This window comes from Schistocerca nitens, chromosome 7 (genome assembly GCF_023898315.1).
Source record: "Schistocerca nitens isolate TAMUIC-IGC-003100 chromosome 7, iqSchNite1.1, whole genome shotgun sequence".
NCBI classification, from domain to species: Eukaryota; Metazoa; Arthropoda; class Insecta; order Orthoptera; family Acrididae; genus Schistocerca; species Schistocerca nitens.
The window spans coordinates 492,566,294-492,591,642 of NC_064620.1; positions in this window are offsets into that span (position 1 = coordinate 492,566,294).

Here is a 25,349-nt window from a genome sequence, read left to right on the forward strand (position 1 = left end):
GCGGATTTAGTGACATCTCTGAACAGTCAAAGGGACTGTGGCTGTGATACAATATCGACAGTCAACATCTATGTTCAGGAGTTCTTGGCACCGGGATGATGCAAAACCTTTTTTGATGTGTGTATATTGTGTTCGAACATTATGAATTACCTCCAAGAGAATGGTCTAGTAACACACAGACAACATGGATTTAGAAAACATCGTCCTTGTGAAAACACACTAGCTCTCTTCTCACACAAAATTTTGAGTCCCATTGGCAAATTGATTTCGTATTTCTAGATTTCCAGAAGGCTTTCGACACTGTACCACAAAATCGGCTTCAACGGAAATTGCTTGCTTATGGAATATCGTCTCAGTTATTTGATCGTATCCCTGATTTCCCGTCATAGAGGTCACAGGTCGTAGAAATTAACAGAAAGTCGTCCAAAAAAAAAAAAAAAGAAAGAAAGAAGTGATTTCTGGTGATCCCAAGTTAGTGTTTACCTATGTAAACGATTTAGGATTCCTCACCCGGTAGCTGAGTGATCAGTGCGACAAAATATGCATCCTAATGGCCCGGGTTCGTTTCGCGAATTGGTCGGAGATTTTCTCCGCTCAGGGACTGGGTGTTGTGTTGCCCTAATCATCATAATTTCATTCCCATCTACGTGCAAGTCGCCAAAGTGGCGTCAAATCGAAAGACTTGCAGCCGGCGAACGGTCTACCCGACGGGAGGACCTAGTCACACGATATTTACATTTAACCATTTAGGAGACAATCTGAGCAGCCGTCTTAGGCTGTTCGCAGATGACACTGTCGTTTATCCTTTAGTACACTCGTCAGTACATCAAAACAAATGGCAAAACGATTTAGGAAAGGTATCCGTATGGTGCGAAAATTTACAATTGACGCTAAATAATGGAAAGAGTGAGGCAATCCGGTAAAAGGAATGCGTTTAACTTCGGTTACACGATAAATCCGTCGGATCTAAAGACCGTAAATTCAACTAAATACCTAGGAATTACAGTTATGAGCAATTTCATTTGGACAGAACACGTAGAAGATGGTTGGGGAAGGGGTAATCTTACTCTCCACACATCATTATTAAATTTTTCTTAGTCTCTTCATTATTTTCAAAAGCTTCGAGAGGCGTAAGACATAAAAAAGAAAAAGTTTTTACTTATGTTCATTTTCTCTTGTTGTTCGCTCCAAGCCTTGCGTCTAAGGGTACATTCTTGCGGCTGAAATTCTGATTTAAGGTTGTGGGTTCCTGATGACTAAATAACTGGTGAATATTTGCCTGCATATTTCTTGAATTTTATTCTTCGTCACATTATTACACATCACACCGCTTTTGCAATTTTCACTCAGTATTCCAAATTGTATTTTTAGCGTCGATCATATAAATAAGTCTGTCTCTATCACTCACAATATTCCAGAGAGTTTACAAAGCAAAAGAGTTTACAGACTTCCTCGACAAAAGAAGGATAATCACCAAGATATAATGTAATTTTATAAATTACTCCAGAAATAAATTTAATAATTAGTATTGGATTTTGTAATTAATAATATGAATTTTAACTATACCAGAAATTTCGTAATTTCAAATATTTTACACATGTCCGTCCGAAATACCTTCTATCGTATACAAAATCAAATGGAATTCTTTCAGTGAAACAGCCGAGAATATTCGCTTCTACAAGAATCGTTAGTATACAGGGTATCGGTCATTTCTATAAAAAAGGGAAGTGGTAGAAGAGGGTGTCCATTACAAAGGCATACCAAAGACTGCGTGTTATCGACAGAACACTTAGAAATGTAACACATCTACTAGAGAGACTGTCTACACTACGCTTGTCCGTCTTCTTTTGGAGTACCGCTGCGCGGAATGCGATTCTTACCGGATAGTATTAACGGAGTACATCGAGAAAGTTTAAAATTCGACACCACGTTTTCTATTAACGCGATAAAAGGGGGAGAGAGTATCACTGACATGATACAGGGTTTGAGGTGCACATAATTAAAATGAAGGCGAATACATGGTTGAAGGATCATAAAAGTCTTTGCCGACTAGGGAAAACAGACAAGTCATGCGTGGCGGAACATGCTCTTCAGTCGGGTGATCACGTAGTGAAATTTTCGGAAACTGAAGTTTTATGTACTATGACGAACTATTGTCTACAGCTATATACAGGAGCCACAGAAATATATAAACATGGGGATAATTTTAACAGAAAAGAAGAAGCTATGAAACTCAGTTATATATGTGGCGCTACAGAATCGATGAGAAGTTATTATTTTTGACGTACTGTGATCGATAGTTATATTTTATCCTTGACAAGGTTTATATCATGTGAAATACAGACCACGCCCACTTTCCACGGTGTTTAAGCCGTTCTTAGACGTCCGACACGTCAGTGGGCAAGACTCAGCACAACCAGGAGCACCTCCGAAGGTGTTCAACGTAGCTTTGGACGAAAGGTCAGGGACAGAAGAGTTCCATGGACCACGGCCATACAGCCCGGAATAATTCTCGGCAGCTAAAACAAAGGCGTTTTCCGTTGCGGCGGAATCTTGTCACGAAATTTCAGTCACCAACTCCCTCTTCCGAATGCGAAAACATTTTGTTGGCGCCGACATAGGGAGAAATGATCTTCTCACGAAAATATAGTTGTTCATTTTTTTCCCGCGCTCTGTTCGAGAATGGAATAATAGAGAATTGTTGTGAAGATGGTTCGATGAACCCTCTGATAGGCACTGATTTGCAGAGTATGCATGTAGATGTAGATGTAGGCAATATAAATGTGTGTTTTCGTTGTCACCACCCAACCTTAACGGCGATCAAGAACCATGATAGTTATGTAGAATGGATGGTCGCCTCCTCGTGCTTAGGTCTCGCACACCAATCTCGTACACGCAGCCACGTGAAACGATATGCTGACAGTTTGCATCTAATGTGCTAATGACGTCGCCAAATGACCTGGTTGTGGGCGTTAATACTGTTATGGATATCGTCTTGCTAATCTTTTTCAGCAACAACCATTACTGGAGACGTTTCTAGATTTTAACAAAAAATGCTAAATCACGAAAGTTTTATTTTGACCTATTTGCTGCATTCACATGATTAGCTTTTTGAAAAGTTATTTTAAAATGACAGTATCGATAAAAGCTGGCGTTCACTAAATGTACTAAAGGTCTGAATTGTTAATCAACTCATACGCTTCTTAGCATGACTGGTACATATCGATTCTCGATCCTGTATCAGTTCTGTTACATTTTATTTCACATATGAAGCCGGCAGTACTAACACTTGGGTGGCGGCTGAAAGGTTCTCATTCGCAGTTGCTGTTCCCGGAACATTCCACGGTCACTGTCGTGTGCGATAGAGAAGTTTTGCCTTGGCATCCTGGAAAGGTTGCCAGGGCTGTTGGCGTAATATGAAGTTGCGGTTTCAGCAAGCCAATCCCTGATGCAGGGGAGCAACGGTTCCTTAACCCCCAACTGCTCACTTGAGATGTAGCAGGTATGGAGTCAGCATGGAGGACAACAGAAATCCTGACTTTCCGTTCCTATGAAACGTGAAAAAATTCACACTCTATCAGCAGTATTTTCTGTTCAGCCAATCCTGTGTACTGCCTCCCCTGCTAGGCACTTTGAATATTTGTTCAGACCATAGTTAAAGACAGTTCAGACTCGATATCGACCTAAGAAATTGTGTATGCATATCTGTAAGCCATATCAGGGCACCCTTTAAGCATTCCCCGCTGTTTCCATTTTTATGTGCGTCACGTTAGCCACGGGCATAGCTTTTGCCCTCCAACGGCGTTTGGGCTGGGAACGGAGTACTTCGACGTCTTGTGATCCTTTTCCTGGGGGTCTTTGCGTGGCGACTATCATTTACTTCCTGGCATTCGGATTATTCACTTCTGGGTCTTCCTCCCGCGCAGATGGTGCAGTCTGAAGATGTAAAGGTCGAATTTCGCTGCTGCATAAGGTGATAGTTCCATATTTCAGAGTCCGCATTCCGAGCAGCCAGTAGTTTAACTGATTCTTTGTACATTGTGGGTGCGAAGTTCATTGGATTATTTCTATTGTTTATTTGAAAGGATGAGATCCACAGACGAGAACTCTGATATTTTTTTTCTTTAAATCATTCTGTCGATGGCAATCAGAGTCCCACATAATTAAAATCAGTGTTTCACCTTAGATTTCTGTGTTTTAGTTTTTGCAGAACGATACTGCTGTAAGATTGCATGCTAGTTTGGCATTTGAGTAAATTATTAGTATTGTGATATCGACTTATAGACTTCCCTACTTACAATTTCTCTAATGACTATGTGATGCTTATTTAACAAATATGACACACGAAGTTAGTGTTTCAGGGGGATGTTCTGCACAGCGGTAAAATTATTAATTGAATATTGCCTAACATGCAAAGCTGTTTGTTGTGCTGAGGAGTGGGTAGCAGTCGCAGGTTTTCATTTCAAAGCACAGACTGTTACTAATGTAGATTAGTTCCATATCAAATAATAAAATCAAGCTAGTAAATTTATTTAACCATGCGGTGCATCCATCTGCAATTTACACACAATTACCAGTACAAAAAAGAAAAAAAAACTTTGGACTCACGTAGTCCTCTGTGCTTCCATTTGTCATCTATTCCTCTGTTATTCAAAACAAACTTTTCTTGAAACGTAAATCTCACCCGTAATCTTTTAGTCAAGGAAGCCAGCAAAATTATGTGCATATTTAACCACGAACCTTTGCACGTGTGCTTTTCCGCATCACTGATACGTGTTTTAAAGGTTTCTTGCCGAGTGTGTTTATTTTCAAAAATGGTGCTTACTGTTAGCCACAAACAGAACGTTGAATCATGAGTATCACAGATCTTACAGACTTAAACAACGATAAAATTCTATTTAATATTAGCGAACGGATTTCAGCTATAACCAAACAATTAGAATTTTATCATACGACACGGTTTAGCGAGAAACGATTCTAAAATTTCCTAAATAAATGTCATTAAAAACTGAAATACAAAATCCTTTCCCGCATAATAAAAATTGTAGTATTATTACGCTTATTATATTACTCGTACCTCCCTAGCAACCTTCTTTCAACGGACATGGATAAGCTTCGATACAGGAAGAACATTCTACAGTGAGTGGGCAGATTTACGTAGGCGAAGAGGAGCAATTATTTGAGTAATGAGACCAGTGCAGCTGAAATTCGCATTTTTCAATTATAATTCTGTCGCTTTACTTTCCTGGAAAGTTTGTGGCTTTTGAACTTTACATTTATTCCCGAAGGGATAGATCGACGACCTAATTGTTCCACTTAGAGTTCCGACATTCTCTCATAAAATAAATCAAACCGTTAATTACCGAAAGCTCATTGAAAATTGATGAGTATACCGCATAGTGCATGCACGTTTTTATAGTTCGTTAGGTAGCAGTCTGCATGTCGCAGTGGCAACGTTCTTTACATCGTACACTGAAGTGCATTACGTAAATTGGCTTCATGTTTAAGCTAAAGCTACGCTATGATCATTTACAACACTGACTATATGTATACCACATTAGATGTAATCGAACGATTAAATTCATAAACTAACACATTGTCCCCCCCCCCCCAATCCACCCCTCTGCCACAATTCCCTCTACCCCATCACTTTCATTCACACACACACACACACAAGCAAGCAAACATATGTCACTATCAACAATCACGAATCTTATTACCTGTTTAATAATTCCTTTATAGAGTTAAACCCGATGCCGAGAAAAACAGTTTTAAATTGTTTTGGAAAATATTATTATTATTCACCGATAACTTTAACATAGCAATACCAATGCATTTTCATAATCATTTATGGCCAAATCGGAGGTGGCATATTTTACGTCCACCCAAAAAAAATTAAAAAAATACATAATTCATTATTTGTTGTTGACTTATATTAACAATATATTTTTTAAAAAGGTGATGATGTGTAAGTAGGGTCTAAAACTAGAAAGTATCTTTTAGCACACTCTTCGCAATACCAACGCGCTTTCAATAACGTGTACTCCGAAGGGTGGGATACTTTACGGCCACCACAAAAAAATTAAAACGAAATTTTCGTGAATAGTTGTTGACTTTTGCTCACAACATCCACTGTAAAGAGATTCTAGCGTGTAACTTAAATTTTGCGATCAGTTTGCCTGAAACATATTTGACTTTACTGGAATCATTAAAAACAACAAATATTTTTACATAATTTTTAAAATGTAAAGTAGTTGACTAGATTTCAGTATTATAAAAAAGATGGGCATAAAATACACACTCTCCTGTGGTAACGCGAGGGTTAACTCCATTGGAGATGTCGTTAAATATTTGTATTGATCTGTCTACTATCTTAATGGCAGTGAGGGAGACAATGCCAATTAACTAATGAAATTAGAAAAGCAATCCACTGCTTGCGTATATCGTTGTTGAATATACTGTCTGCGGCTTTGTCGCAAGAAATCTTGATTTTTGCCTTTATTTTTGTGGGAAAATGCTGATGGGTTAAATAAGAGATATTCTCAGAGTGGGTGACGGTTTTCCAGTTTTTATCTACCACCAGGGCAAGAAAGAAATACGCACTCCGTCTGCAGGCCACAAGTGGCCCATCTGGACCATCCGACAGCCGTGTCATCCTCATTGAGGATGCGGATAGGAGGGGCGTGTGGTCAACACACCGCTCTCCCGGTCGTTATGATGGTTTTCTTTGACCGGAGCCGCTACTATTCGGTCGAGTAGCTCCTCAATTGGCATCAAGAGGCTGAGTGCACCCCGAAAAATGGCAACAGCGCATGGCGGCTGGATGGTCACCCACCCAAGTGCCGGCCACGCCCGACAGCGCATCACTTCGGTGATCTCTCGGGAACCGATGTATCTACTGCGGCAAGGCCGTTACCTAAGAAACAAATGTGGGTGCATGCAGAAGAAAAAAAGATTACTTTGAGACTAATAAAAATTTCCCCTCTTGTTATATGTACTCGTAAATAAATGCATGGCAAATGATTATGAGTGAAATGGCAATGTAATGGGTGCCATAAAAAGGAATTTAGTACATCTTCGAAATCAGCGGGTAAAGGTCAAACTTGCTCGAAGAATTGGGCCTGGTGTTTTGAGTATTAGCTATTTGTCATCATCATCATCATCTTCACTTCATGAAATAGGCTGCACAGCCTGCCCCGCAAATCATCTTTTCCATGGACGTCCGATTCCCCTTATCCCTGGGCTAGTAGTATATAACGATCTTATGCAAACGATAATGCCGCGTGCTTTCTAAATGGTTACACCACATTTCATAGTGTTTATTTTTGTTTTCTAAACCAAAAATCTGTATTCTTGTATTATTCCATGTTTCGTATTTTCCCCATCACTGAATTTGCCTGCCCCGAGATGTTTCACCTAAGTTGACGCAATTTTCTTTCCGTTTTCCTTTGAGTACCCACGTCTCATTTCCATAAAATACTATTGCAGCCGCAGCCGTTTCATAAAGTTTCAATTTAGTTCCCGTTCTGGTCTTACATATCAGAGTTTTAGGTGTATGAAATAAGTAATGCAACACACTTCTTTTCTCGGCCGATTTCGATTGAAAATTGTGGAATTTGTTGTGGAACATCGCGGAGTATTCCTGCTTCAGCCCGTATAGTTTCCTGCTGGTGGCGCTACACGTAGACTCAGAATGCCGTCTGGATTGGAGGTACAGTATGTGAACAAAAGTATCCGGACACATGGCGTATGTTCCGAGCAGAGACCTGTCATTGAGTTTCTTTTGGTGGAAAACCAGAGCATCGCAGGTATTCATAAGCCCTTGCAGAACGTCTACGAAGACCTCGCAGTGAACAAAGTTGAGAGATAGTGTTTCGCCTTCGCAACGATATCGTGCAAAACTGACCGACCTCCCGAGTTCCAGCCGGCCGCACGCACTCTCAGGAAACTGAAGAAACCACTTCAAGGTATTCGTCCCCACAAAAATGCAAACGAACTTCTTTTCCGTGACAACACAACGCCTCACAGAAGTCTGCATACCCGATAGGAACTCACGAAACTTCTCTGGACTGTTCTTGCTCATCCAGCCTACAGACCGGATCTCGCACCTTCCGTCACCTATCATTTGGGCCCAATGAAGGGTTCACTCCACGGGAAGCTGTACACGGATTATGGGGAGGTTATTGATGTAGCAAGACTTTGGCATCGACGTCGAAAATTAGAGTGGTACCGTGTGGACATAAAGGCCGTCCCAGAAAGGTGGCCTAAGACCGTCGGATTGACAAAACCTTATTTTGAAAAATAGTATTTTGTAGCCAAAAGAGTGGGGAATTATATAGTGTTGTTGGTTCCCGAATAAAAGCAACCTGCTTTCAGAAAGAAAGAAAGACTGTGTTGGTTCTTACTCAATGCCCTTCGCATCTTTAAATTTCTATTTCCGTTTCTATGTCGCTATGTTTTACTGGAAATGTTTCAAATCCAACGTACTTGAAGAGGGATACCTGCTCCAATTTTTTTTCACTTATCCAAATTTTGGACCTTACCATGTTTTCCGTTACAAACATCATTACATTTCATTTATGTGGAGACATTATCAATCCATATAGTTTTGCTATATTTCTTAAGATGTATAGCACCCTTTGAAAATTATCTTCCGTCTATTGCACAATAACAACATCGTCTGCACATAATAATCTACTTAAACTGTACGGCGGCGAGAATACCACAGTGGAAAATTCGTACCTATCTATGATTTCCATCTCACTATGACCTCGTCCACACGTATATTAAAAACTGTAGGGGAAAGGCAGCAACCTTGTCTAAGTTTTTCATTTGCTTTCACTGGTGCTGTTAATTTCTTCCACGTGCCGATAAATGCAGTAGTTTATTGACAGAGACTTTTCATCGCTTTTATCAGATTTTTTTCTGATCGAAATTTCCCATAACACCTGTCTACTCAGCTTGTCAAATGCTTTTAGCCAACGGAGGCTATGAGAGTTTCCAGATTATATTCCTTTCTAGAATGAGATTTTCACTCTGCAGCGGAGTGTGCGCTGATATGAAACTTCCTGGCAGATTAAAACTGTGTGCCAGACCGAGACTCGAACTCGGGACCTTTGCCTTTCGCGGACAACTGCTCTTTCATCTGAGCTATTGAAACACGACTCACGCCCGGTACTCACAGCTTTATTTCTGCCAGTATCTCGTCTCCCACCTTCCAAACTTTACAGAAGCTCTCCTGCGAACCATGCAGAACTAGCACTCCTGAAAGAAAGGATATTGCGGAGACATGGCTTAGCCACAGCCTGGGGGATGTTTCCAGAATGTGATTTTCATTCTGCAGCGGAGTGTGCGCTGATATGAAACTTCCTGGCAGATTAAAACTGTGTGCCCGACCGAGACTCGAACTCGGGACCTTTGCCTTTCGCGGGCAAGTGCTCTACCAACTGAGCTACCGAAGCACGACTCACGCCCGGTACTCACAGCTTTACTTCTGCCAGTATCTCGTCTCCCACCTTCCAAACTTTACAGAAGCTCTCCTGCGAACCATGCAGAACTAGCACTCCTGAAAGAAAGGATATTGTGGAGACATGGCTTAGCCACAGCCTGGGGGATGTTTCCAGAATGAGATTTTCACTCTGCACCGGAGTGTGCGCTGATATGAAACTTCCTGGCAGATTAAAACTGTGTGCCCGACCGAGACTCGAACTCTGGACCTTTGCCTTTCGCGGGTAAGTGCTCTACCAACTGAGCTACCGAAGCACGACTCACGACCGGTACTCACAGCTTTACTTCTGCCAGTATCTCGTCTCCCACCTTCCAAACTTTACAGAAGCTCTCCTGCGAACCATGCAGTATTAGCACTCCTGAAAGAAAGGATATTGCGGAGACATGGCTTAGCCACAGCCTGGGGGATGTTTCCAGAATGAGATTTTCACTCTGCAGCGGAGTGTGCGCTGATTACTCTGCCAGGAAGTTTCATATTCCTTTCTTTTCTCAATCTTTTTTTTTTCCGACTATGGAAATGGCGTCTGCTGTTGATAGGTCCCATCTAAACGTCATCTGCTCTTCGCAGACATAATATCTGCTACGCGTTTGAGTCTACTGTTGATTACTTTGGAGTACGTTTTGTGGACATTGTTCAGCAAACTGCTGCCTCTATAATTTTCACATTCACTTCCGGCGACTTTCTTGTAAGTAGGGATAATCTTTGCTTTTAGCTAATTCTTAGATATTCTCTCTTCTCTCCATCGCATATTTAACAGATGTATGAGTATCACATGTAAAAAGCTTCCCTTCTACTTCCAGCACACCACATTCAGGTGCATCTGAAAAATTACAGCTAAATTACATGTCATCATACTCTAAGAAAACTTCCGAAACCTGTGGTAACATTCTAAAGAGGCTATTGCACTCAAGAGCGAAAGAAATTGGTACACCTGCTTAATATTGTGTAGGGCATCAGCGAGCACGTAGAAGTCCCGGAACACGAACGTGGCATGTACTCGACTAACGGCGGAATTAGTGTTGGAGGAAATCGACTCCATGAATACTGCAGGGTCTGTCCATAAATCCGTAAGAGTACGAGGGGGTGAATATCTCTTCTGAACAGCATGTTGCAACGCATCCAGATACTTTCAATAATGTTCATGCCTGGGGAGTTTGGTGGCCAACGTAAGTGTTTAAACTCAGAAGAGTGTTCTTGGAGCCACTCTGTACCAATTCTGAACGTATGGAGTGTCGCATTGACCTTCTGCAATTGCCCAAGTGCATCGGGATGCACAATGGAGACGAACAGACAGGATGCTTACGTACGTGTCACCTGTCAGAGTCGTAAAAAAAAAAAAAAAATGATGGTTCAAATGACTCTGAGCACTATGGGACTTAACATCTATGGTCATCAGTCCCATAGAACTTAGAACTACTTAAACCTAACTAACCTAAGGACAGCACACAACACCCAGTCATCACGTCAGAGTCGTATCTAGACGTACTAGGTGTCCCATATCACTCAAATTGCATTCACCCCACGCCATTACAGAGCCTCCACCAGTTTGAGCAGTCCCCTGCTGACATGCAGGATCCATGGGTTATGAGGTTGCCTCCATACCCGTATACGCCCATCCTCTCGATACAATTTGAGCGAGACTCGTCCGACAAAACAACATGGTTCCAGTTATCAACAGCCCATTGTTGGCGTTGACGGGCCCAGGTGAGGCGTAAAGCTTTTCGCCGTGCAGTCATCAAGGGTGCACGAGTGGGCCTTTGGCTCCGAAGGCCCATATCGATGACGTTTCGTTGAATGATTCGCACGCCGACACTAGTTGATGACCCAGCATTCATATTTGCAGTAATTTGCAGAAGGGTTGCACTTCGGTCATGCTGAAGGATTCGTTGGTCCCGTTCTTGCAGGAGCTTTTTCCGGCCGCGGTGATATCGGAGATTTGATGTTTTGCTGGATTCCTAATACGAGACGTACTAAGATATCTCAATAATTTTATTCTTACATGAAAGCCTGTACCTTAATCTACGCAGTGACGCCATTACAATCTCATTCTTCCTTGATTACGTTGTGTACTGAGTGTTTAAGGTGCCTCCGATAGTCGTGAGTCCCGCCGACTGTGAAGTACGGGCAGTTATAAGATTTCTTAGTGCTAAAGGCCTAAAAGCGATCGATATTCATCGTGTGATCTGTGCAGTTTACGAAGAAAACATTATGAGTGATGGAATGGTAAGAAAGTGGGTGAGAGCATTTAAAGATGGCCGCACAAATTTGCATGATGAACAACGGAGTGGTCGTCTTTCGGTCGTTAATGAAAGTTTGGTGCAGGAAGTGCAGAATAAGGTGAGAGAAAACAGACGCTTTACGATTTCCTCCTTGCGGGATGACTCTCCTAATGTTTCTCGTAGTGTTTTGTATGGCATTGTGACCGAGCACTTGAATTACCGAGAACAATGCGCACGTTGGGTACCAGAAATGTTGACGGATGTGCACAAAACCAAACATTTAAACAGTGCATTGACTTTCCTTCAGCGGTACCACAACGACGGTGATGATTTCTTAAAGCAAACTGTTAAGGGCGATGAAACATGGGTGGCCTACGTCACACCAGAATCAAAGCAACAGTCCGTGGAAGTTGAACAAGGGCTTCGTTTTGCTGCAAGACAATGCCCGTCCGCATGTGGCGAATCAGATCAAAGATCTCATCACATCTTTTCGATGGGAAACTCTAGATCATCCTCCGTACAGCCCCGATGTTGTGCCCAGTGGCTACCATCTGTTCCTGCACTTGAAGAAACACCTGGGCGGTCACCGTCTTCAAGACGATGACGAAGTCAAAACAGTCTTGATGCAGTGGTTAACAAGTCAGGCGGCAGACTTCTATGAGGAGGATATTCAAATCTGGTACAACGTTATGACAAGTGCCTCAATATTGACGGAAATTATGTAAAAAGTAGTTTAAGGTACAGGCTTTCATGTAAAAATAAAATTATTGACATATCTTAGCACGTCTTTTTTTTAAATTTCAAATCGGTAGTTATTTAAAAAACACGCATCGTATTAACGGTACACTCGTGAAATGGTCTGACGGGAAAATCCGCTCTTTATCGCTTCCTATGAGATCCAGCGTCCAATCGTTCCTGCACCGACTATAGCTCCACGTTCAGACTCACTTAAATCTTGATAATCTGCCATTGCAACTACAGTAATCGATTTGACAACTGCACCAGACACTTATTGCCTTATATAGGCGTTGCCGACCGCAGCACCGTATTCTGCCTGTTTACACTCCTCTGTATTTGAATACCCATGCCTATACAAGCTTCTTAGACGCTCCAGTGAACAATACGTACATAATATTTACACGAGTCAACCGTAAGGGGGCGTAGTGGTATTCTAGTACATGGCACGTAAGCAAACCATTCATTTCGTATATTCCATGGCTGCTTGGCAAATCTCTCAAGGAACTGGACGAACCTTAAACACAAAAGAACCCCTTTTATATAAGAGCAAAACTGCAACAAATGAACTGTAAACATAAATTAATAATGACCTAACACCCCATAAAAACAGCACAAACATAAAAACGTCTCAGCTTAAATTTTTCATTAACATGCGCTCACGTAAAGAGAAGTAACAAGACTTTCGCACTCTGAAACCAGGAAAGCGACTATCCAAAGCCTCTGCACTTACGTGCGTTGGTGCACACATAATGTAGCTCCTTCACGCAAAGATTCTAACTTAGCTATACCACATATGCGCCCATCGAGTATCGTAACATCGTATTAATGTCAGTGTGCAGACTATACGGTACTCAGTGGGTGGGTAGGCGATATTTTTTGTCTTACATCCACCGATGAATTTGCATCCGTAGGTACAGCAGTGTGGCAGTAGTCTTCAGAGTCTGCTGCAATAGCTCTGCCACGTGTAACTGCATACAGAGGCAGTAAAGCGTCGTGAATTCTGTTTGTCTACAGGCAAATGGACATTACTTTTATGATTACATTATACAGGAGGAGGAGGAGTGAGCGACTTTTGTGGGCGTTTTTGATGGTTGTCGGGCAGGTACAGTGTTTACGATGTCACCAAGTCTGGGATTTGGTGCCAGGATGTTGGACCGGTGTTTTTCTGCATCTTGGTAGGTTCTCTGTAGGGCAGCGACAGAGAAAAGTTAGCGGACGTTATTTTGGCTCGCATTCACCTTCGCTGCAGGCCAGCGCCGAAATCGCCAATGACCTTGCCGCAGTTGTAATACCGGTGGGTGACCGACCGGTCTACCGACCGCTGTTGGCAAGCGAGGTGGACTCAGCCCTTGAGAGGCAAATGAGGAGCTACTTGATTTAGAAGTAGCGGCTCCGTTTTCTTAAACACATACGGTCGGGAGAGCGGTGTACTGACCACATGCCGCTCCACATCCGCATGCAGTTCCGCCTCCGGGCTGAGGATGACACGGCGGGTGGTTGGTACCATTTGGCCTTCGTGACCTGTTCGAACAGAATATAGCTGACCCTTTTTTTTTTTTTTCAAGGAATTGCTGATATACCAGTGAAGAACGTGACAACCAAACAAATTCAAATCATTCAGTACTTCCTAAATCCACCGCATTGCCCATTGCTCTCGGCAGTTCTAAGTCCTCAGTGTAGTAATGTTCGAGACAATCATTAACAGTAATGAGAGAAAGAGAGAAAGAGAAGAGACAGAGAATTTAATATTGAAGCTATGCCCCCCGCCTTCGGGTGCCTGCGGACGTAAATTTAACTTTACTCACAAAGAACGTCTCGTAAGCTGTTTTCGAGTAAACAGTGAGTGTGTAAAGTCCAAACAGCGACCTGTTGAGGGTACTACGAAACACAGATACAGAGGGCTGCAGTGATTTCGACAGCGTTGCACCTCTCAGGAGCAATGCACCTAACGCCGGAAATATCGCCTGATGATGTAGCAAAGCTTCTAAAGCTCGCCGTAAATTTAATAAAATCTTGATGTTAGTGACTGAGTATGTATTTTATAATTTATATGATACACTGGAGCGATTCAGAAATATGGTAAAAGTGAAAAATAATTGTAGCAGAGGCACGGGTGGGAAGGTATGTCATTTTAATAAGCAGAGATGTCAAAGAGTGTAGTCAAATGCTGCATTTTGAATGGTTTAGTTTGTTTTGATATTAGTGTCACTGATATCCGCGAAAAATCCAAATAATTTCGTTCCATTTTTTATTTTTCTCCTTTTTTGGTTGCTGCAAAACGGAAATTGACGATTTCTTCATTGGTGGTCCAATGTTTGCTTATAGCCACAAATGTAGTAATGATGGAGGTCTTATGATGAAATACTGAATGTTGAAAGCGGAGAGTACCACAGCACTTAATATTTGATGGTAATATCAGCAGCTCGGCATCTGGGCCATTGTCGTTGGAGAGGTTCGTTGTTGGGGGACAACGGAAACCAGCTCAAGTACACACGTGCCAATTAGTACCGGCACGGTAACGTTGAAGCAGACAGGACCCACTACAGAATCGATGCGACATTATGGACCGATTAATTTTAGTTGTGTTTGTTACGAGCACACGAACAAAATTACGGCCATGCTGTACTCTGGTCCCGGTGTGCGATCCCGTATCGCTCGTCGCTGAGTGCGAGTTTTGTTTTACTCCATTGCTGCTCCATCTTCCTCTCCCATATGGACAGCGGATGGCATATCAACAGTATTAGCTTTCCTTTCTCAGTCTACTGTTTTGAAAATACAAAGATTGATATAAACTAAACTCAGTCCGAAAACGTTTTGGAGGGCCCAAACGTACCGACCGACCGCCGTGTCATCCTCACCCCATGGGCGTCACTGGATGCGGATTCGGTGGTGGCATGTGGTCAGCACACGGTTCTCCCGGGCATATGTCAGTTTAAGAGATCGGAGCCGCTATTTCTCAATCAAGTATATCCTCAGTTTGCCTCATAAGGGCTAAGTTAGCCCCACTTACAAACAGCACCCCGCAGACCGGATGGTCACCCAGCCCGACAACGCTTAACTTCGGTGATCTGACGGGAACCGGTGTTACCATTGCGTCAAGGCATTTCGCATAGATTGATATAATAGTAACTAAAAAGGTTTTCAGATGGTTTGTAAAAAAATGGAGGATGATATACATTTCTCGTTTTATATTTTTAAAAATAGCTAGAGCAGGAAGACCGCGAAAATAATAGGCATAATTACTCTGATATGGTATGGGTCTGGATGTTTTAAGTCAGAATTGGAGTATATTACTGGGCTGTGGACCTGACCGTGACACCTTGAGCAAAACAATATTGTGGTTGGGGTTGTTTGGTGAAGAGACCAAACAGCGAGTTCATCGGGCTCATCGGATTAGGGAAGGATGGGGCAGGAAGTCGGCCGTGTCCTTTCAAAGGAACCATCCCGATATTTGTGTGGAGCTATTTATAGAAATCACGGAAAAACTAAATCAGGATGGCCGGACGCGGGATTGAACCATCGTCCTCCCGAATGCGAGTCCAATGTGCTAACAACTGCGCCACCTCACTCAGTAAAAACAATATGGGAATATGCAGAGGGTAGGGAGAAGCCCTGGTGGACGGTTGGTTAACGAGGTAGGGCTTAAGCCGACAGGGTGGTTCTTACTGTCTGTGAAGAGCAGTTAGGTGAAGTTTCGTTGCGACGCGGTATAGAGTGCCTGTAAGTATATTGTTTGTGGGCTGTGTGGTTACAGCCGATTATGAACTGGAGGGGAAACAACAGGTTAGTTGAAGTTCTGATTGTTTTGATTGTGCACGTAGACACATGCCTCAGAAGCATACACTACTGAGGCCGAAATGTGTGTGTTGTGGTCTTCAGTCCAGAGACTGATTTGATTCAGCTCTCCATGCTACTCCCTACCGATCCCTTCTTCTAGTCAAGTTGTGCCACAAATTCCTCTTCTCCCCAACTCTATTTAGTACCTCCACATTTATTACGTGATCTATCCATCTAATTTTCAGCATTCTTCTGTAGCACCACATTTCCAAAGCTTCTATTCTCTTCTCGTCTAAACTATTTATCGTCCATGTTTTACTTCCATACATGGCTACACCTCATACAAATACTTTCAGAAAAGACTTCATGGCACTGAAATTTGTACTCGATGTTGTCAAATTTCTCTTCTTCAGAAACGCTTTCCATCCCCTTTGTATCCTAGTCCCCAAAATATTGCTACTCAGACCAAATTCAATCAAAAACTCACATGATGCTCTGTGATGACAGCACAAAATATTCGCCTCAGGCTTTCGCACTTCAGTTTCTTTGACGACCTTGTACCAGCTGACGGTCAGCGGAATTTTCCATTTACATTAGGGACGGCGATGGGGCCCAGTGTCTTAGTCATCTCTGTGGTATTTTCAGTACTTACTGAACTCAGACTATCCCATAAACGCGTTCGTTTCACACATTTCTTATGGGCATTGAAGTTTTCCATAACAGTCTGTATCCATTCTGTAATGTCTTTTGCTGCCTCTGGTAGACAGAAACCCATTTGTGTCAAGTAAGGTGATGTGGGTGACATTTCTATTGGCCCTCGCCCTCCAATAAATTTCCCAGCAAGTATCTCATCAACATATGAGACGAGGTAAATAAATATGAGGACACAAAAGAACTTCCTGCTTTTCTCCACTGAACTTGTTACTTTTGCAGATGCTACATCATCCATATTCTTTGGGCCTTTGTCCCACTTCAATGGTGGATCAGCCTAATTACTATGGATTTGGCGATGTCAGTGTCAGAGGGTGGTCAGATGCCCTTCCTGAATGAGTGTACCCCATCTGCGTCTAGCATAAGCTGTGAAACAGTGTGAACTTTTCAAATGACTACGTGACTTGTAACTGAGCCGGGACGTGGGGACGAGCCCATTATTCACCTAGTGAGATGTGGAAAACCGCCTAAAAGCCACATCCAGGTTGGCCAGCTCATCGACCCTCGTCGTTAATCCGCCAGGCGGATTCGTTCCGGTGCCAGCGCGCTTACGTGAGTCCAGGAAGCAGCGCATTAACGCTCTGCTAACCTGGTGGAGTCTTTGCAGATGCTACATCACATGAGAAAATTCAGCTATTTATGTCTTAAATACAAAAAGTGAAATGTGGGTGGACATTAAATGTTACTAGTGCAGCAAGAAAAAGTAATTTAATTTGTAAAAGATGATAAATGAAACGAAGAAGCGCATTTATAATAAAAAAATACGTCGTATAAAATCACCTAGTGATGTCACGTAAACAGGTAGATGTAGCATGAAGCCAGCACATTACAGAAACATCCCATTACAATGTTCCATCAGCTGCATTCCGTGCGCCTAGTTCCATTAACTCAGTGCATACTACCCATTACATAAGGTCTTATCTTTCATTACAGAAGTTCTTTTCTCTGTTCTTGTTTAGCTCGCATTGATTAGAGGTCATGCAGAACAATATAGTTTATTCATCGCAATTAGTTAAATGCGCAAAGTCATTGTTGCATAACCCTGTCTTCAGTCAGTCATATGCAGTTGTAATGGACTAGCTAATGTCATGGAGTTTCCGATATTGTGTACACGGTTTTGAAATTCACGCTACAGGAAACTCAGTAGTTTGATTCAGCGACACTGCACCAGAAAAGTAAATTTCAGCAACTGCCAGGCTAGATCACGGTTGAAATGATGTTCATATAGACATATTGTGAATTACCCGCCTCTCCATATAGTTTATCCCAAGTTTTTCTTAGAATTTCGCAAATATTGCACTGTTTTACATCGTCGACGCTTTTTCCAGGTCGACAGATTCTGTGAACGTGCCTGATTTTTCTTTAGCCTTGCTTCCATTATCAACCGCAACGTCAGAATTACCCCTTTCATGTCTTTACCTTTCGTAAAGCCGAACTGATCGTCATCTAAAGCATTCTCAGCTTTCTTTACCATTCCTCAGGTATTATTCTTGTCAGCAACGTGGATTCATGAGCTGTTAAGCTGATTGTGCGATAATTTCTGGACTTATCAGCTCTTCAAGTCTTCGGAATTGTGTCGATAATATTTTTCCAAAAGTCAGATGATATATCCCCTGACTCATTCATACATACTACACACCAACGTGAATACTCATTTTGTTGCCACTTCCCCCATTGATTTTAGAAATTCTGATGTAATGTTATCTGTTCCTACTGCTTTATTGGTTCTTAAGTCCTCAAAGTTCTCTTAAATTCTGATACTAATACTGGGTCCCCTATCTCTTCTAAATCGACTTCTGTTTCTTCTTCTATGACATCAGACAAATCTTCTCCGTCATGGAGGCCTTCAATGTAGTCTTTCCACCTATGTGCTCTCTCCTCCGCATTTAACAGTGCAGTTCCGGTTGCAGTCTTAGTGTTACCACTCTTGCTTTTAAATTCACCGAATGTTCTTTTGACTGTCCTATATGCTGAGTCAGTCCTTCCGACACTCGTTTCTTTTCCGATTCCTTCACATTTTTCATGCAGCCATTTCATCTTAGCTTCCCTGCGCTTCCTATTGATTTCAATCCTCAGCTACCTGTATTTCTGTATTCCTGAATTTCCGGAAAATTTTTGTACTCCCTTCTTTCATGGATCAACTGAAGTATTGCTACTGTTACCCATAGCTTCTTCGCAATTATCTCCTTTATACCCATGTTTTTCTTTGCAGATTTTGTGATTAGTCTTTTTAGAGATGTTCATTGCTCTTCAGCTGTACTGCTCACTGAAGTATTCCTTACACATAGCCTTCGAGAACTTCAAGCGTATGTCATTTCTTATTACTTTCGTATTCCACTTCCTTGTATATTGATCTTTGCTGACTAATCTCGTAAACTTAAGCCTATTCTTCATCACTTCTAAATTATGATCTGAGTCTATATCTGCTCCTGTGTACACCTTGCAATCCAGTATATGTTTTCCGAATCTCTGTCTGGCCTTGATGTAATCTAACTGAAATCTTCCCATATCACCCGGCCTTTTCCCAGTATAACCTCTCCTCTTTTGAATCTTCAACGGAGTATTGATAATTGATATTTGTTACAAAACTCCATTTTTTCCTCTCTAATTCCTTGTGCCAAGCTCATTTTTTCCTGTAACCGTGCCTTCTACTCCTTCCCCTACAAATGCATTCCAATTCCCCGTGACTATTACATTTTCATTCCCCTTTACGTGCTATATTACCCTCACAATATCGACGTATACTTTCTCTATTTCTACATCTTCAGTCTTAGACGTCGCCATGTATACCTGAACTATCGTTATCGGTGTAGGTCTGCTGTCGATTCTAATAAGAACAATCCTATCACCGAACTGTTCGCAGTAACACACTCTCTGTTCTACCTTCCTATTCGTAACGAATCCTACTCTCGTTATACCATTTTCTGCTGCTGTTGTTATTACCCTCTACTCATCTCACCAGAAATTCTTGTCTTCTTTCCATTTCACATCACTAACCCCCATCATATCTAGACTGAGCCTTTGCATTTCCTCTTGCAGATTTTCTAGCTTCCCTACCACGTTCAAGCTTATTACATTCGACAACTCGACTCGTAGAACGTTATCCTTTCACTGGTTATTCAATCTTTTTCTAAAGCTCACCTCCTCCTTGGCAGTGCCCTCCCGTGTTGTACAGATTCACAAATATACAGCCTTCTTTTGCTACTTAAAACCTGTTTGACTATTGCAGATACAGCCTTCGCTTGTATAACACTAAAACAAACGAGGAATCTCAAATAATTGTCATTTATGCTTCAGTCTCAGTTGGAATTTTTATTTACATGTCATGCTTCGATCACTCTGGAGGATCTTCAGATTTCTCTTACAGGTTGCTGACGCAACTTCTTAGGTTTGGAGGCAATCCAGAGTAATAGAAATATATCATTTAATTTAAACTGAGCGACTGACACTGAAGCATTAATGAGAATTGTTTTACATATCCATACAGTTGCTGAATCTCACTATACGAATACATCGGCTACAGTAAAAATAAAGAAATCCTAATAAACATACGTCCGGAAATGAATGTTTTCACCAGAACCTCCCTTTACAACTGATTACGCCAGCACCTTATAACAGAACACCCGAGGATTCAAATTACAGATACCCACATGAGGGTACAGTCCCTACAACAATCCTTCCACACAGTCATCGTTCATGTGAAAGCAGGCTTCAGCATGTTTTCTCATTGATACCAGCACACATTCAGTAATCCAAGGCCTCTTCCGAATTCATTGACGACCATCCAACGCAAACCGTTACAGTGTTCATCGATATTAGGAAACAGGCTGGAACATACCAAAGCTTTTATACACCCTCACAAAAAAAAAGAAATGGGGGGGGGGGGGGGGACCTTGGAGACCATGGTGTAGGCTAGCCATAACCGATTCCCCGTCTTAAAGATTAGTTCTACTTATTCACGAACAGCCACATGAAAATGAATCGGTTCACCATCATACTTGTACCACATACACATCCATTGGCCATGAGGAACATTATCCAAATAGTATATCAGTTTGTGTTTAAGGAAATGAAGGCACAGACGGAAAGTAAAATGGCCAGGTAGGACATATGTCCCTACGAACGCTCCCTCTATGGCACCTGCCCAAACGTTAACGAGAAACCATTGCTGATGTATCTGAGTGGTAGCGTACAGTTTCTGTCAGCCTAAAAGTGTATGTTGTGGATGTTAGAATACCGTCTACAACAGAGCATCCTTCACCTGAAAACAACATATACACGAGGAACTTCGGATCATTTTCAGATTGTGTATCGATCCATTGGCAAAATTCAGGTGCGGCCACCACTTGCAATATTCGCCGTGTAGTGGAGGACGAATGGGTTCCGTTGCAGCAACCGTTTCGTTCCTTATGCCCGGTATTGTGCCTGTAATAGACGCTCCTTCATTCGTGATTGAGACTGTGTTCTTGATCTACCTGCATGTTGCATGATCTGTTTAACACTTTCCTTCCAGTCCACTTTCTAAAGTTATACAACAACATACAGGAGATAGGCAAGATAATGTGAACAGTGGCAGTAATAGGATGGTTGTGTTTGACAGTCGACAATGAACGTAAGGCACGTGTCGCGCTGGACTGTGCAGGTTACTTAAGAGTAGTGCATACTTCGTATTTCCATTCAGAGGCCGAGGTCGACGTGCAATGAAAAACCTAACACAGTTCCAAAGAGGGCAGATTGTGGGGGCCCAATTAGCTGGAGTATCAGTAACCAAGACAGATAACTTATTAAATGCTTCAAGAACAACTGTTTCAACAGCTATGACAGCCTACACAAAACATGGAAAGACATAATCGTGTAAACGTAATAGTGGACGAAAATCAAAACTAAATTACAGACATCGTCGTGCGCTGACACGAATTGTGTCAAAACAACACAAAACTACGCTGGCGAAAGTGACTGCAGAGCTCAATAGTCATCTTCGCGACCCCGTATCTAACGACACTGGTTGTAGTTGCGTTGGTAATATTCTCCTAAAATATTAAATCTTTGGGTACAGGTTTTCATAGTTTGGGAGAGTACAATAAGTAATACAACATGTCCGTTTTTCCTTTAAGCGTGTTGGTTTTATTCAGGGTTCCAGAACACATACTATTCCCCACTCATTTGGCTACAAAACCTGTAATCTCCGTTCAATACTTCCACCTCACACCACTTTACGGAGAGCGGCTGTGCGACTTGTTGCAATGACAGACGCCTCCCACAACAACTCTCCATACTTTTGTCCATTGCCAAGTGTCCGCAGACATTCTGCGAGCGCCTATGAAGGTCTGTGGTGTTCTGATTTTCCGCCAAGAGAAACTCAGCTCTCTGATTAGAACTCGCGACCGTTACACACGCCATTTTGAAGGCTACGTATAGCGCCGTCACCTATAGGGACTTCATGAAACTATAAGGGCTGAAGTGGGAATATATCACGATATTCCACAATAAATTACGCATCTTTTCGATGAAACTGGCCGAGAAAAAAGAAGTTGAATTACTTATCGGACGCCCCTCCTATTATACACTCCTGGAAATTGAAATAAGAACACCGTGAATTCATTGTCCCAGGAAGGGGAAACTTTATTGACACATTCCTGGGGTCAGATACATCCCATGATCACACTGACAGAACCACAGGCACATAGACACAGGCAACAGAGCATGCACAATGTCGGCACTAGTACAGTGTATATCCACCTTTCGCAGCAATGCAGGCTGCTATTCTCCCATGGAGACGATCGTAGAGATGCTTGCCATGCCATTTCCACCTGGCGCCTCAGTTGGACCAGCGTTCGTGCTGGACGTGCAGACCGCGTGAGACGACGCTTCATCCAGTCCCAAACATGCTCAATGGGGGACAGATCCGGAGATCTTGCTGGCCGGGGTAGTTGACTTACACCTTCTAGAGCACGTTGGGTGGCACGGGATACATGCGGACGTGCATTGTCCTGTTGGAACAGCAAGTTCCCTTGCCGGTCTAGGAATGGTAGAACGATGGGTTCGATGACGGTTTGGATGTACCGTGCACTATTCAGTGTCCCCTCGACGATCACCAGTGGTGAACGGCCAGTGTAGGAGATCGCTCCCCACACCATGATGCCGGGTGTTGGCACTGTGTGCCTCGGTCGTATGCAGTCCTGATTGTGACGCTCACCTGCACGGCGCCAAACACGCATACGACCATCATTGGCACCAAGGCAGAAGCGACTCTCATCGCTGAAGACGACACGTCTCCATTCGTCCCTCCATTCACGCCTGTCGTGACACCACTGGAGGCGGGCTGCACGATGTTGGGGCGTGAGCGGAAGACGGCCTAACGGTGTGCGGGACCGTAGCCCAGCTTCATGGAGACGGTTGCGAATGGTCCTCGCCGATACCCCAGGAGCAACAGTGTCCCTAATTTGCTGGGAAGTGGCGGTGCGGTCCCCTACGGCACTGCGTAGGATCCTACGGTCTTGGCGTACATCCGTGCGTCGCTGCGGTCCGGTCCCAAGTCGACGGGCACGTGCACCTTCCGCCGACCACTGGCGACAACATCGATGTACTGTGGAGACCTCACGCCCCACGTGTTGAGCAATTCGGCGGTACGTCCACCCGGCCTCCCGCATGCCCACTATACGCCCTCGCTCAAAGTCCGTCAACTGCACATACGGTTCACGTCCACGCTGTCGCGGCATGCTACCAGTGTTAAAGACTGCGATGGAGCTCCGTATGCCACGGCAAACTGGCTGACACTGACGGCGGCGGTGCACAAATGCTGCGCAGCTAGCGCCATTCGACGGCCAACACCGCGGTTCCTGGTGTGTCCGCTGTGCCGTGCGTGTGATCATTGCTTGTACAGCCCTCTCGCAGTGTCCGGAGCAAGTATGGTGGGTCTGACACACCGGTGTCAATGTGTTCTTTTTTCCATTTCCAGGATTGTACATTTGTCGTATCGGGAAAAACATTAGCCTAAATGGTTCAAATGGCTCTGACCACTATGGGACTTAACACCTGAGATCATCAGTCCCCTAGAACTTAGAACTACTTAAACTTAACTAACCTAAGGGCAACACACACACCCACGCCTGAGGCAGGATTCGAACCTGCTGACCGTAGCGGTAACGCGGTTCCAGACCTAAGCGCCTAGAACATCTCGGGCACCACGGCTGGCCCGTTAGTCTCTAGATCTAAGTTGTAACATCCCCTTAGAAAAAATAGTGAATTACTGTGCTGATAAACCTCTTACGGTATTTGATTATCAAAGAGCTGAGCAGAACTGAACGTACTCAGACATTTCTCTCTTATTCTGATCAACATTAAACTGATACACAACATTTTTAGCGCAATGCAATCGGACTTTCAATAATCCCTACAAAAGAATGGCCCTGACTAACAATAACCTATACCTTTCATGAATCACTTACCTCACAAAAATCTTCTTACTCGAACTACTGCAATACAGCGAGCACCAATACTGCCAACTAAACAAAAGATTCTAACTACTGAAGGCACTAACTACTAATAGGCATAGTTAGCAAATGAAAGATTTTAATAGAGAACAGACAATGCTTTTACGTTAGTAATATTCAAAAGCAGTTATGATATACAGTATTACAAACTTACCCTTTGTGACGGACGCACGTCCAGATCGTCCGCTCTCAAAATTCTGTCATCTCTCTCCCCACATCCACCACTTCTGGCGGCTCACCTCCAACTGCGCAACGCTACGCGCTATTCACATCCGACTGCCCAACACTACAATAGCAAATATTCCAACAATGCCAACCAGCCACAAATTGCACACAGCTCAGCGAGTGATTTTCATACAGAGCGCTACGTGGCGTTACCAACATAAACACCTAAACAGCCTACTTACAAAGTTTGCTAGTATTTGTTGCATGTTTCCATGGTCTCTACTGGCCCCTTTCGTTTTCAGTTTTATAGTCAGATCCCTGTATGTATAATGCCAACGTGAAAATATGACTGCGTGTTCTTCAACTGTCCTGTTTTTCACGTGTTGAGTGAATAAATGGAAGCGCGTTATTTTCCTTGTCACACTCTACCTCACTTTTCCGTTATTTGTAAAAGTAAAATCCTCTTACATCACGAGAAATGTTGTGGGTGCATAGTTTGGGACTCAGTGATAGGATAACCAAGGTTAAATAAGTAGAACAGAGTTCTCTGAATGAAAAAAGTGATAGAGACTATGGTAGCTTTCGCACAATGCGTAAGCATCCTCTTCCCTTCTTCAAGTAACTGTTTCTTTTCCTACCATTGCCAACACCAGTGACTGAAGATTGCGGGCACTGGACAAAAAAAATTTAAAATCATAAAAAAGACCTGTTAGCGTTCACCACTCAACTCAGACGAGC